Source organism: Phodopus roborovskii, unplaced genomic scaffold, assembly GCF_943737965.1.
Source record: "Phodopus roborovskii unplaced genomic scaffold, PHOROB, whole genome shotgun sequence".
NCBI lineage: Eukaryota > Metazoa > Chordata > Mammalia > Rodentia > Cricetidae > Phodopus > Phodopus roborovskii.
The window spans coordinates 3,552,833-3,568,642 of record NW_026126648.1 but is presented as its reverse complement, the minus strand read 5'-3'; positions in this window follow the sequence as shown (position 1 = coordinate 3,568,642).

Here is a 15,810-nt window from a genome sequence, read left to right as displayed (position 1 = left end):
CTTTAGCAGAGACCAAACACATTATCACAAGCTCACAAAGCCCTCAATTCCTTCTCACAATGGGATATCATCTGCTGTTGGATTGGACAAAGTTGAATATGGAACATCACCAGAACAGGCAGCATTGCAGAGTAAGACTCTGCCCATAGACATATGAGATCAATGACAGGTGTATAGGCAGTCCCAAACAAACAAACAAACAAAGCAAAAACAAAAACCCCTAAACAAGAAACTTCATCATTAGCTTTAAATTGTTCAGTTTTCCCTCAACCTATATATTTTTTAAAATTTTTTTCATTACTTTTTTCTTATTTTACATATCAATCTCAGTTCCCTCTCTCTCCCATCTTCCCATGCCCCCTGACCTCCCCTCCTGTCCTATTCCCCACCCACTCCCCAAGGAGGGTGATGCCCTCCAGGAGGGATCATCTAAATCTGTCAACTCATTTGGAGTAGGGCCTAGGCCCTCCCTCCTGCCTCTAGGCTAAGGGAGTATCCCTCCTTGGGGAATGTACTCCCAAAGTCCTTTCCTGCACCAGGGATACTTTCAGAGGTCCCTTAGACTGCCTTCTAACAGAGACCCACATTTAATGGGGTCTGGGTTGGTTCTATGCTTGTTTCCCAGCTAATAGTCTGGAGTCCATGAGCTCCCCGATGTTCAGGTCAGCTGTTTTTGTTGGTTTCTACAGCCTGGTCTTGACCACTTTGCTCATCACTCCTTCCTCTCTGGAACTGGTTTCCAAGAGTTATGATCAGGGTTTTGTTGTGGGTATCTGCTTCTGTTTACAACAGCCACTAGATGAGGGCTCTATGATGGCATATTATCAGGGAAGGGCATTTCAGGTAGCCTCTCCACTATTGCTCTGATTGTTATTTGGGGTCATCTTTGTATGTCTATGGATATTTCCTAGTTCTGGTTTTCACCTCATACCTATAATGTCTCCCTCTATTATGGTATCTCTTTTCTTGCTCTCCTCTATTCCCCCCCCCCACCCCCAGACTCAATCTACCCTAGATCTCTGTATAATCCTCTTCCAGTTCCTGGCCATCTAGGCAGTGCTAAGCAGGGGCTCCCTTTGTGGCTTGGGCTTCAAGTTAGACCAGTCATTGGTTGGTCACTGTTACAAGCTCTGAGCCGCCATGCCTCAGGACATCTTGCATGAAAGAAGCAATGGGGTTTGTAGGATTTTGTGACTGGGTTGGTCTCCCAGTCCCTCCAGTGGTACCATAGCCTAGTCAGAAGATGGCTGGTTCAGGTTCCATATTCTTCAATACTAGGAGTCCTCATTAGGATCACCTTCATAGGTTCCATGAAGTTTCCACATTGCCCCTAAATGCACACCTATTCCAGGGGTTTCTCCGGTGCTCTCTCCATCCATCTCTGCCATTTCCACCTGATTCCTCCTGCTCCTATCCCCACCTGCCCCTGTCCACCCACAAGATCTATTCTATTCCCTAGCTGATTGAGACAGATGGAGAAACCACAGCACATATGAGTGTATTTGAAATATCAAAGTTTTAAGAATAAAATCTATATTTTAAAACCCTAACATTAAATTGCATGCCAAAAGGTATCTGTTAAAGTATAGAGAAGATATACTTCCAAGGCCTGTGGAAGTTTTTAAAATTTTAAGAATATTGTCTTTATTATTAGTGAACATTCAAATAGTGTGTGTGTGTGTGTGTGTGTGTGTGTAAATTCACAAAGAACAAACATCCCTCTTTTTGTGTACATTACTATTGATGAAGTGTGTAACCAAAGCAAAATTCATTAAGATTTTCAAAAAACAATTTCAATTACCTTTTGATCATGTAATATGGTTAAATCCTTTCTCCTGTCCCTTTCCTGATTTCAGATTTTTCCCATTTGTTCACAATCTGCTCTAATTTTGTGTTCTCTTACCTTTTTAATATGTCTCTGTCTATGTAAATATAGCATGATCAGCCTGTATGATGTTATTAGTATGTCTGTGTTTTCATGAATGATCCTTTGTTATTGGATAGCCAACTTCTTTTTACTGTGATTTCTTTTATTACTAATTATGTAGATAATTCCCCAACTAACATAGTCTATATCTCCTTCTATGGCAGTTCACTGTTTATATTTTCATGTTTGTGGTTAGCTTGCCAGTAATAACTTAGTTGAAACCAAGATACTAATTACTTTGTGTCTAATTATATATATAATATTTGGCAGAGTATCTTGCCTGTGAGTTGTTAGGGCCAGTATTACATGTGTAGTTATTGACTGAAATAGATAGAACACATGATTTTGATTCTTCATTTCCTCATTTGTTTCTCATGTTAATTTCACCATTTTTTATTTTTAAGTTTTTCTTTTACTTTTTCAGATTAAACTATAAATATATCATATCCCCATTCATTTCATTCTGCAAATCCTCCTAAATAATATTCCTCCTTTCTCTCTTCCAAACACTTGGCTTCCTTTTTTTCATTAATTGTCGTTATATATCTTTACCCTTTTCTAAGGTTTACATTTTCTTTGAATTATTTGTATGTGTATATGTCTATGTGTGGGTTGGATGCATGAATGCTGGTACCCAAAGAATCCAGAAGAATGTGTTATTTACCAAGGATCTGGAACTATAGGCAGTCACAAGTTGCCCAATGTAGGTATTGGGAACCTATGATGGGTGCCTTTCAGAGTAGCAACTACTCTGAATTGTTAACATGTCCCAAGCACATCATTATGTGTCTTATGAGTCATATTGATTTTGTTATTTGTTTCAGTTTTCAGTTTATTTTATATAACACAAGGACAGTACATGCACACAACTTAGAAGATTGTATTGAAAGTTTACACAATTAGTTAAATGTGTAATACATTGAAAGGGACCTTACCTTTAGAGAAAGTGTTAAAAGTTAAGTTAAATGAAATGCATTTGAACAGGTAATGTTGGAGAAGTTATTTAACATCAGTATCTGATGCATATTTGTAAACTTTAATATTATACTAAATTTCAACTTAGATAATATGATAATTGATATTAATTGTCATCTTGCCAGGTTTTACAATCATCTATTACAATAGCCTCTGGGCATGTATGTGCTAGTTTCTCATTAGGTTTATATGAATAGCATACTCTCTAAAGAGTTTGAACTACTCTTCTGCAGCCCGTTGTGAATGGTATTGAAATGTGTCTTCTGTAGGAACCAGTTATATGTTCTTAGATAAATAACTACACCAACTTCAATTAACTACATCGTTTCCTCTCTCTCCTTCTTCCCTCTCTCTTTTCATTCTCTCTCCTTCTTTCTTAGCCTAAATAAGGTAGGAACCTTTGTTCTAGCATGATTTGCTTCACCTAGAGTAGGAAGATGAATGACCAGGGACTGGAAACATGAACCAACACAAGTCATTCTTCTCTTACTCTTATTGATTTTGTCAAAGCCATGAACAGAAATGGCTATTAACAAAAGTTATCAAAACATAGGACATGAAATTCTGAAAAGAGTACACCCATCCTGAATAAAAGAAGTGTGGATTTGGTAGCCAGGCTACAAATGAATCTGTTAATAAACAGCTCAAGAGTTAACCTTAAAGCATGGTAACTATTAAATACTATAGAAACATTATAACAATTTCACCTATTCGACTCCAAGCCATGTTGTAATTTTGGGGTTCATACTATTTTCGCCTTTCATTCCACGGCAGGAAACTTAGTCAATGTGGATGAATTTTGAGGGTAGAAATATAGGATACCATTGTGGTCATTTGTCTCAAAACTTCTAGATATTGTGGGTAAGAAAATGCAATAAGCAATGTACAATAAACATTCTGCTTTCAATAATCCCTGAAAAAAAAAAAAGATCTGGCCCTTTTTTTTGTTTAATGGAAATGTTATTTGTAACCATCCTCTTCCCATGAAAGTCGTCATCAGGGACATTAGTGCCTGTGGAGGTCCATTACGAAGCCTAAACACTTCCATTAGATAAAAGAACTAAAATGATTATGAATAATGTTCTCTTCCTTCCAAAGTATTCTAAATCAAACACTCAGTAGTACAATATGTTTTAGGTTAATTGGTTTAATCCAGTTTTAATTAAGTTGATGTTTCCATGCCAACAAATGGTTTTTAAATTGTTGAAATCTTGATGTTTCGGAATATGACTAAAATTAATTACCTAAGAGCGTTTGACTCAATATTTTGGAGCCATGTAGTGCAATTTTAGCATTGCTACAGAAATGATTTTATTACTGACAGAAAACCATGTTGAAGAACTTTTGAAAATTATAGTAATGATATAAGGTTTGCTTTGTTCTTTTAAATTTTGTACAGTGAAATTTTAATGTTTCATATGTGTGACATATTGTATGTAGATTAAAACTATTATATATACAAAATCCTTTAAGATGGGCTTGGTGGAACAGGTCTGTAATCTCAGCTACTAAGGGGATTAAAGTAAGTTAATGACACCTTTGAGGCATGCCTTGGCTGATGCAATGAATTCAAGGCCAGCCTAGACATCATTTATGAGCTTGCCTCAAAATAAAATAGTAAAAATTGGACTGAATACATAGGGCAATGGTAGGGTATTTACTGAATATGAGAGGGATCTTGTGTTAAGTGCTCACTAACACACACATACACACACACGTGCGCATGCACACACACTCACACAGACAGACAGAGAGAAAGAGAGTGATACCCAAGAGAGTAAGGGGAGCAGGGAGGAGGAATGTAGGGAGAGAGAGGGAGTGAGATAGAGCATCCCACTACATACACCACTCTGTCTCATTTCTGAACTCTGAAATACATGTATATTTGGAGATGAAAGGGTTTATTTGGCTTACAGGTTACAGATTATTGTTAGGGAAACCAACACAGGAACTCCTGTCAGGAAATTAGAGTCGAGACCTGAAAAGGAAACCACAGAGCAATGCCTTACTTTTAGGCTCATACTCAGCTGCTCTTCTTAAACAACCCTGGCTCAGTTGCCTAGTGCAGGCACTGGTCAAAGTGGGCTGGGCCCTCCCACATCAACCAGTACTCAAGAAAATACTCCAAAAGAAGCTCACATGCCAAGAAGCCCACTCAACTTGGTATCACTCTTTCCAGATGTGTCTAGTTGACAACGAAGAATTGGTACCACGCCACCCTATGTATATTTATAGATGGGATGTATTTGACTGAAAGAAAATGCATTAAGGGAAAGTTTTATGATCTTATGTTCAAAGAAAAAAAATGAAAACTATAGACATTAGTTGTCTTTGGGACAATTTATATTTGGTGGCTTGGAAAGAATAGTAATAAAATAATCACCTTTGAGAAATAGTGATATGTTAACTGAGAAAAATTTTAATATAAGGAATTTGATATTTATATTTGTTCTATCTTGTTGAGACACTCTAGAAGTTAAAAAAAATTATATAAATGTACAAATAGTTATATAAGAACAATTAATTTAAAAAGTGGCCATAAATCTGAAAAAGTGCAAGGAGGTACAAATGGGGGGGGCATGCAGGGAAGAATGGGAACTGGAAAGGATGTCAATATAGGATCATTTCAAAAAATAAAAAAAAACATTTTTTAAAATTGCATTCATTTTGAAAATTGATGAGACAGATATGCTTCTTTTGTGGAGTTACAGAATCCAACAAAGTCAGTGGAGTATGCACCCTGAAATCCCTCAGAGTTTAAGGTAGGAGTCTGGCATTCATTCCCAACAGACTGAAAAATCTAGATCCACTTTGTAGGGACAGAAACTGAGGTCATTTTAAAAGCCATCAAGTCTTTTCCTGCCTGCCAGAAAGCTGGTACCAACATATGTTACTTTGCTGACAGCCTGTTAGCTAATAAACTACGGGCTGTACAACCTCTGCTGCTGTGACCTTCCTGCCGTCTCCCTGCACTTCAGCTGCCTATGGGTTCCTTGGTATTCCAACTGATGATGGCTGTCTGGCCTCAGTCTGACTAGTGTATGCTAATTAGGTGTGTCTTGCTTGTTCCTTTGTCTTCGAGTTACATATTAACTAGCCAATAACCAAGCTGCCTGGGAAGCAGACTTCTAAGTGGTCCTTAACTCATATGTACTCACAGCTATCTGATACCCTGGCCTCTGAGTCTTAAGACCCAAGTATGGTATGGAGTCGTAGGACTGCTAGAGACATATGATGACATATTTCATTCTATTTATTTACTTGTGATTAATATTATTACACATGGTTACATCTGATCATTTCTATGCACCTTTCTAATGCATGTAGAACAACTTCTCCCATCTCAAACTCAGGCCGCTTTCCCTCATCCTTGCCCTGGAATAACTGGATGCAGACATGTAGAAGATTGCACATAGATCTATATCTATTGCCATGCACAAAACTTAAATCAAAATGGGTCAAAGACCTCAATATAAACCCAACCACACTAAATGTCTTAGAAGAGAAAATGGGAGGTACCTTTGAATGAATTGGCACAGGAGATCATTTCCTGAACACAACACCAGTAGCTCTGACACTGAGATTGACAATTAATAAATGGGACCTCCTGAAACTTCAAAGCTTCTGTAAGCAAAAGGACGTAGTCAACAAGACAAAATGGCAGCCCACAGAGTGGGAAAAGTTCTTCACCAACCCCACATCTGACAGAGGGATGATTTCCAAAATATACAAAGGATTCAAGAAGTTAGTCACCAAAACACCAAATAACTCAATTAGACAGTAGGGTAAAGAACTAAAGAGAGGATTTTAAATAGAGGAATCTAAAATGGATGAAAGACACTTAAGAAATTGTTCAACATCCTTAGCCATCAGGAAAATGCAAATCAAAACTATGCTGTGATACCATCTTACACCAGTCAGGATGACTAAAATGAAAAACACCAAGGGCAGCTTATGCTGGAGAGGATGTGGAGAAGGGGGAACACTCCTCCACTGCTGGTGGGAGTGTAATAAAACGCCTACAGGTGCTTTGGTAATCAGTATGGCAGTTCCTCTGAAAATTGGGAACCAGTCCACCTCAAGGTCCAGCAATTCCACTCTTAGGCATATACCCAAAGGCACATTCATACCAACAGGACATGTGTTCAACTATGTTCATAGCAGCATTATTTGTAATAGCCAGAACCTAAAACTCATAAGTTTTCTAATGGAGAAATAAGCCACACTTCAAAGTCACTGTGATCTTGAATAGAGAACCCAAACTGAACATCACAAAAAGATAGTTACAGACACTGAGTAATCCATAAGTTGTGATTTTTCTTTTCACCTTACTCACTAGGTGCTGACTATACTAGGGTGAATATTACTAAGTGTGTGTATTTTTGTGCTGTTGGTGTATGTGTGTGTGTGTGTGTGTGTGTGTGTGTGTGTGTGTGTGTGTGTATGTGTGTATGTGATCATTCTCCCAGTAATGTATAGGGATATTCATTTTTACTCGAGTTCCAAAGTGATTTTACAACACATATCTGGGCTTTAATTTTAATTAGCTCATTAAAGTTCTTACATAAAAGCAGCTATGCATTATTACTTCTGTGTTGGAATGAAGAAATTGGAAAGTTTTTTTATAGTCATATACCCAGTTGAACCAGAGACCCATCCTATATGTACCTAACTCACACTTAATTCGCATTGTTAAGTATTTGATTCTCATTCATATATCAGTAGAATAAGAATGGAAAGATACCATGCTCTCAGAATTCATACTTTCTCCTTCTCATAATTAAAAAAAAAACATGGATACAGATAGGGAATAAATGTGCTTGAGTGTGCTTATGCAATAGCCATAATGATGTTCCAAAGTTAGAAGAACTGGAATGCCACTGTGTAAAAAGAACTGAAGGAATGGAGAGATGCCCTATCACACACTGATTTGAGTCAAAGATGAGGAATGTCAATGTGAAATGGAAAAGTACAAGAATATGACAGTGGTATAAAAAGCCTGGAAGCACCAGGGAATACAGATGCATTTAATAAAAGAGGGAAATGAATAGACTATCAAGAATACTAAATGATAAGCATAATGTTCCGTCCATTATCCCATGATCTTAGAGCGCCAAGTGCACTATTTAATCACACCTGCCATCATTCTGTGGGGCTGTGTCCAACACTATGTAAATTGTGGCTTCTCTTCCTAATGGGGCTCAGAACTTGTTAGATTCAGACAGTAGCAGATACTGAGAAGGATCCTGAGAAGGAGGCAAAGAAGGAGCTTCCTTGTCCTTTTACATACTCTGTTTCTGGAAGGAACTCCAGCCACATCAGTACTTTGCATCTCAGCAACAGCAACTAGAAGAGCCTCATCAATTGGTTCTGAACTCTAGCACCTTCAAAACTTCTAGACCATCATGGTGAAGTTCTGGCAGCAGCACCAGAGTAATGGTGATCTTTGCCACTTTGTAGTTGCCACTTCACCTTATTCCTTCTTAGCTCTAATTTGCCAGTGACTTCCTGTGCGGTTTATCCATTTGAAGGCATCAATGAATTCTAAAATAAACTAAATCAACTATCCTTATATGCTTGGGATACTCGCTGCTGGAATCAGCTATTACAGAAAAAGTTTAACAGAGCGTTTTCTAGGCTGAGCTAAAATACGAAATGAGACTCTGTTTCAAAGTAAAAAAAAAAAAAAAAAAAACTACAACAAAAATAAATACAAATTTTGTAAATAAAAGAATGTGGCTTATATCTAAAACCTTCCCTAGATTTTTTTAAATACATTAGTGTAGATGGTGACTTTAGCATAATAATCCCTGGCTGTTTTGTTTCAATAAGCAAATGAAAAAATAAATTGTAGTTATTTAGGTGAAAAATAACCTTGCACATTGCACCCAATCTATACTCTTGCTCCTTAGTCATATGCCACATCAATAATGTTAGCCTATATAGGTAGGATAATTGAATTTTTAGAAAGAAAAAAAAGAGGAAGGAAGTAAAGTCACATAACAATACTTCACTTTTGCATTGCAAGTCTTATATCCTAAAATAGAGGCAACAACAAGACAACACTGTGATTGCATCCACCAGCAAGGCATGTTGACCGAGGCAAGGTAAGATCAGCAACCTTACTCAAGCATCTAATCTGCATCGTGTCTGAATATTAATGAGCTCCCAGCTTGACTCTCTCTTCATTGGCCCAAGTTTTCTCGAGAAGCTCATTCCATCCAGAATGTAAACTACATTCTGATTGGTGAAACACCCATGGACCCAAGCCAAGGCCATAGCACTCAATGAAGTGCTCTCTGAAAAGAGAGCAGAGCACAGAATAGGAGAGTGAATATTTGAGAGGAGCTTATGTCTAATCATTTCAATGACAAGATGACACGTGCCTGCAATGAAATTCTGCGTTAGAGAACGGAGCGGGATCAGCATTATGCTAAGGCAAATCTCTGCAGTGAAATGAGACTAAATAACTACGTGCTTGGAATAGGTTGACTTGAGGGAATCACAGATTTATTGAAGTGCTCCAGATCACAAAGGCAGTTTAATATCAGAAGTTATCAAATTTACATAAAAATAGGAGGGCATGAAGGGTTACAAATATAATAACTTGTACCTGAAATACTACCAATTCCTCTATTTTTCACTATGCCAACATATGATCATAGTTGAATTTAACTGTTTGCTTATATGTATTCACAGAAAATATACAACTGGTTGCAATATGTGCTAACAGAAGAAATAATAAATAAAATATAATTAAAGTAGTTTGGGGGCATGTTTTTTCAAAGTAAAAGTGTTTATTTCTGTCTGGCTAATCCTTAAAGCCCTTCAAAAATAAGCACCAATACAGAAAGAACCAAGCAGCAATGCCTCATAGAACCATCAAGAGGTAAGGAGAGTCAACGGAGGATAATATAACATATATAAATGATATCTTAGATATAACCATGGGAAAAATAAGGTTCAGTGCACTATATACTTACCATGTAGACATGAGGACCTGAATTCATATATACTGAACACTATAAAGGCAAATCTGGTAGTTCCCATCTAAAATCTCAGTTCTCCTAGAAGTTTACAAGCCAAGGGAAGTATGTTGAACAAGAAAGCGAACCTCCTTCAAGCAAGGTGGCAGGCAAGGATGGACACTGAGATTGTCTTCTCACCTCCGAACCTTGCAATGGCACCTGCATGTACCCACCCACTACATACATATATACAAAACATACGGACCCATACATATATGAGTCATCCAACATCATGCAAAATCTAACAAATTATATTTACTATGCTATGAGCAAACCATTTACAGTCTTCCAACTTAAAAGCAAAAATGATATATAGAAATGGGAGAAAATGCATTCCAAAGGATGCTAACACAAAATCATGCTGAAAATAATAAAACACATATAAATACAGTTAAGAATTTTTTTTGTCCATGTTCTTACAGGCTTAAAAGGAAACCAATACTTGTCTCAATTATAGCTTGAAAAGATTAATTGTTATTAATTCAGTTCTTTTGCCACCTAACTATAACTTGGTGGATGGAGGGTCTACACGGACTTTGGTTAGCACATCTTATGAATTTGTATCACATCCACCACTTGTTTACTCCTGTATTTCACACTTCATTAAATTAGAAATTGCACAATCGCTTATTTTTTTCATGTCCTTCCTTAGTCTGAACGTATCACTTCCTACTTAACAATATTGCAGTAAATAATACTCACTCGTATGTGTGTACATGTACATGTGTGGTATATGACCACATATGTGTAAATGGGAACAACACCCATTCTTGCACATGGCAGGCAGATGAAGGTGTTGTGTTTACTAACAAATCACTAAACCATTGAGGCAGTCTCTTGCTGCATTCAGAATTTATGTTTTTGGGTAGGCTGGAAACCAGCAAGCCTCCTTGATCCTGTTATCTTCTCTAAGTAGTACCAGGATACAGAAACATATGAAACTGCCTCGATTTTTCATGTGGATGCCAGGATCTCAATGTCTCATCCTTGAGAAGCAAGTGTTCAGAACCACAATACCATATTTCTAAATTTCTAAGTACTTTTTTGTATTTGTTCTTTTTAAATTATTCGATGGGAGATGTCATTCTATAAATATATTTATCTTATTGGTTAATGAATAAAGCAATGTAGGCAAATAGGAAAGGAAGATAGGTGGGTCTAGGAGACTAGGAGATTTGGGGAAAGTTAGGAGGAGATGTTGGGACTTGAGAATAACTCTGGACCCTCTCTCCGGTAAGATACAACTACGTGGAAATACTTAGATTCATAGAAATGGGTTAATATTTAAGACATAGCTAGTCAATAAGAATCTCTAGTAACAGGCCAACAGCTTTATATCTAATACATCATCTCTGTGTGTTATTTTGGACTGACAAGACAGTGAGACCACACTGGCGGGAAAATTATTCGTAACAGTTATTTTTCAACTATTTTAAAACAATCTTATTTTACGTAACAATCACATTTATCTCTTCTCCTGTCATCCTACTACCCCCCACCATCTCCCCACCCCATCCCCCACTCAGCTCCTCAAAGACAGTGAGGTCTTCCATGTGGGATCACCAAAGTCTACCACATCATTTGGGTCCTATCCAAGGCCCTCCTCCTATATCTAGGCTGAGCAAGGAATCCCTCCACAGGGAATGGGCTCCAAAAAGCCAGTTCATGTACTAGGGATAATTTCTGCTTCCACTGCCAGCCATCCCATAAACTACCCAAGCCCCCCACTGACACACACACTTTTATTGGAAATTTCGTTGATATTGTGATTAGATGCACATACATAAATATGGAATAAGCATAATTATCTTATATATATACATTGTGAAATTATCATAAACAACCGCAACCAGAGTACTTTCTTCAACACCAAATTAATATATTCTTATTTTGTCGTTTAATTTTTTAGTTACATGCGTGTATTCATTTAGTACTTTACAACTTCTTAATTTTCATTACTTTAATTTCCATTTTTCATGTTTGGAGGGGGTCATGCAGTAGTTTGCATGTGTATGCATGTGTCTGTGTTTAGAGATCAACTTGAAAATGTCAGTCAGTTCTATCCATGCATCTTGTGGGTACAGGGACAGATTCAGGTTCTCAAGCTTGAAAGTATGTGCCATAGTCTGCTTCATCTAGAGGTATTTACAACTTTATAACTAATGATGAAGCCTCATGTATCCATCTACCATGACAGTCAGGGATCTGGGCAGTCCCGTTGGGTAATTGCATAATTGACTCCACCTCACTTTTTAACCCCAACATATTGAAGACCCTGTTCCCAATATGTGAAACCTTGAAAAATGCATTCAAAACATATCTAAGTCATGCCCCCATATATCTTAGTGAAGTATAACTCAAGTTATTTCAAAAATTAATTTATGTTAGACATAATTTTATTGCATCTGCATTTTTTGACTACTTAAAGCATAACTAGCTTTCATTTCTTTTGCTATAACATCTATCAGTGATGGTGAACTAAGCAAGCAGCCTAAGACAATAGTGATTTTATGCAGAAGTTCATTAGACACATTCAAGTAACTAAAAATAATAAATGGAATGCAATAACCCTAATTATTTGAATACTGTTTTGGTGCAGCTCTCTAAAATAATTCCAAGAAATTTCCAATTCCTTCTATGATTCTATGATCATTCTGTTCATGTGAATGTTCTTACTAAAACTAATTTATTTTATGCAGTGACAATAGTGTTGAAAAGCCAGCAGGAATATAAATCATCCAATTATTCCCATTGAGGAACCAGCATGCAAGTGTAAACGGAGCTGGAATGATGGTTGCACAACTCTGTTTAGTCTTAGGGTCTTTGATGACTTGATTCAGGCTGGAATCTGCTGTTTTGTGCCTGTGTTCTGTGGGAGATTATTTATTTGTACATGCTTCAAATTGAACAGCATGATGCATGGAAAATGTGGGAGGAAAAATGAAGACAAATTATGGTGTGGGCTTTCTAGTGGAAAAGCATCTGCTGTGGAAACAGATGAGGTTTATTGGTCTGGAGTAATTATCAATGCCATTTCAAAATCAATGTCATCCAAGCCACTTTGCGTGTCACTATTTCCCTTAATCGAATTTATTAGAGATGTAAGCGTACACAAAATAATGATCAGTTCTTTAATTGAAACAGCCAGAAACCAAAACCAGTACCTCTCTACCCTGTGACACAGACAACAGGGCGAAATATGCTCATTAAAAATCAGGAAAAGTTGATAAAAACTGGTGTCATTTTCTGAAAAGTTAAAACTCAATGCAGTACACAACTTAGAGACTTTTAATAAGGCAAGGTTGAAGGCGGAACAGATGTTGCTTTGAAACACATTATTTTCTGTGTTGTCCTAACTCTAGTCTTTGATATTGAATGAAGAAAAGAGACAATTTAAACTCAGGGATGTCCTTCCAGAACAGAGAAAGTTGAGTGGCACACAGAGAGCAAATTAGAGGGAAGTGAATGTCAGTGTAACACTCCAGATGGTTTAGAGAACTCTTGTTAATGGATCTGTGTGATTCCCACTGAGAACACGAGCTAAACCGATCCAGAGATTTAACAATGGTTTTTAGCACACACTTATTTCCTAAGAAGCTATGCTTGGTGATTTGATTAAATCCAAAGTTAATTGATATAGTTGAAAAAAATCCCATTCAATGAATTCCACACTAAGGCAACAATAGACTCTGGTAAAAGTTACCTGTTCATAGTCACACTGACCCAGGACATAGCTAAACAAATGACTATACTTCTGCCCATTTCTACCCAGCCTTCCATTCACCACAAAGCAGACTATGAACTTCAGATGTCTTGCACACTCAGACTGCAAAGGTTCATTATTTTCATCTAGAGACCCAGTATCTATCAAGTACTATATAAATGATCAAAATTATCCTTGCAGTAACTCTCAGGGCACATGTAGCTGATAGCCACTATGTAACCAGAGTGTATAAGAATGGACATAACTGTAGATTTCTGCCTGAAATTTTGGCATGTTCACTTGAGTATCTAAGTGTAGAAACCAGCGTTAACATGGGAAGAGGGACAGTATTATGAGTCATGGAATCTGGAGGGCACATATTTGGGTATTGCTGCTTTTCTGAAGAAAGTTAAATGGATTTGTATCTCTGTTTTGGTTCATTAAAATCCATGTGTATTTTTTAATTTATTTTTTCTTATTTTACATATTGATCTCAGTTCTCTCCCTCCCTCCCTCCTGCTCTCCCTCCCATGCCCCAGACCACCCTCCCATCCCATTCCCTCCCAAGAAAAAAAATACTAAAATATAATCTTAAATAGCTGTTCATCTGCTGTCCTTGGATGCAAACTTGACTACATCTGGGATGAACCAAAACCCAGTGGCTGAGGACACCTGTGGAACGCTTTCATTTGAGGTAGGAAATACCCACTCTAGGTCCAGATGTATTGAGGTCAGAAGATTCACCTTTAATTTGTGCCACACCTTCTGCTGCCTGCCTATATAACGAAAATGGAAGAAGGAGGCTTGTTTTCTTTTTAATTCTTGCTCTTGCTTTTGCTCTGCCTGGTAAGTAATGTCTGCACTACTACTAAGTAATATTCAGCAGAAATAAAAGAAAAATATGACATCTTGAAATTTGCAGGCAAATAAATGGAACTAGAAGAAACTATCCTGAGTGAGGTAACCCAGTCACAGAAAGATGAACATGGTATGTACTCACTCATAAGTGGATATTAGACAAAGAGCAAAGGTTAACCAGCCTACAATCTACAACCCCAGAGAAGCACAGAAACAAAGAGGACTCTAAGACAGACAGCAAGGGAAAGGGACAAAATCTCCTGAGTACATTGGGGGCACTCTGGGAGGAGGAGGGAGATAGGAGGAAGAGGAGGGGAGAAGTGGGTGGGGGAGAACATGAAGGATCAGGAAGATTGCGTTGGGGAAAGAACAGAGATGTAGAGAGCAAGAAAAGAGATACCTTAATAGAGGTAACCCTTATGAGCTTAAGGAGAAGCCTGGCACTAGGCAAATTCCCAGAAATCTGAAAGGATGACCCCAACTAAGAATCCAAGCAATAGTGGAGAGTCTACCTTAAATGCCCTTCCCCTATTGATGACTATCATATGCCATCATGGAGCCTTCACCAAGTGGCTGATGGAAGCAGAAGCAGAGGTTCACAGCTAATCAATGAACAGAAATCCTGGAATCCAGTTGTAGAGATGTAGGAATGATGAGCAAAGAGTCAATACCAAGCTGTAGAAAACCACAGAAATAGCTGACCTAAACAAGTTGAATTTCATGGACCTCAGTCTGACAATGTTGAATCACTTGAGAGATGGGCCTCATGATATGTCTGTGGAGTCTTAATTGATCACCTAATTGAGAAGGCATGATCTACTCACTGTGGGTAGGGTATTGTATGACAAAGTAGCAGGACCTTACAAAATTATGAAAAATAAAAAATGAACTGTTTCATACATAAATATACATACACAATATGACACACACACATATATATATATATACATATATATATATATATTCTCTCATTTATTCTTCTACAAATTCATCAAGTAAATTATTTCTGCTTCAAAAGAGATTATACCTTGGTTTTTGTATGGATTGCTGTCATTCTGAGAATCACATACCCTGAATGAGCTATGGGATGCTGATGATTCCCATTCTCCTTCATGGGAAGCATCTCTTGCAATCATTTATCTGTACTTCATTTGCTGACGCTGTCTGTTCACCATTATCATTAGGCTTATTGACCTCCTTGCACCTGTGTGTTTTGCAAAGCACAGTAGCAGGTGAAAAGGCAGACGCTGTAGATAAATTTCAGGTGGTGACATCAGGTGGCCAGATCTCCTGGTTTACAGTCCAATAAGCAATCAGTG